The sequence below is a fragment of the Morone saxatilis genome, unplaced genomic scaffold, assembly GCF_004916995.1.
Source record: "Morone saxatilis isolate NCDOM2014 unplaced genomic scaffold, NCSU_SB_2.0 Contig14, whole genome shotgun sequence".
NCBI classification, from domain to species: Eukaryota; Metazoa; Chordata; class Actinopteri; family Moronidae; genus Morone; species Morone saxatilis.
In genome coordinates, this window is record NW_023339696.1 from 5,275,251 (window position 1) to 5,275,717 (window position 467).

Here is a 467-nt window from a genome sequence, read left to right on the forward strand (position 1 = left end):
CTATCAAATAAAGGCCAAAAAAATAATGCTTTAAGTTTAAGTTTTTCTACCTTTAAGGTAACTCCAAACATGCATTTATTCAACCGTGTGCTGACAAAAGACAGGCTTCACATCAAAATAGGGAGCACGATTCACTAACCAATTCAGGAAATGTTAAACGCTTGAGTGTGTTTGGGTATAAATCTCATAATATAGTAATTGTAGTAGTAAGTATAAAGTGTCTTACCGAGGTTCTGTCTTAAAGCGTCTCTGCCTGGAGACCAAGTAGCGAAATTGAAGTCTTCACAGAGTTTGTTGACATCGTGACGGGTTTCATCCTGGCTGTTCGTATAGAGGGCCTTGAGCTTGTTCTGGGCATATATCTTGTCCTGTTACACACACACACAGTGAGAAATCTTTTTTTTGTCGTAGATAGTTGCTCTTTTCATATAAATAATATATTATCAGATAGGTAACAGACAGTAAAG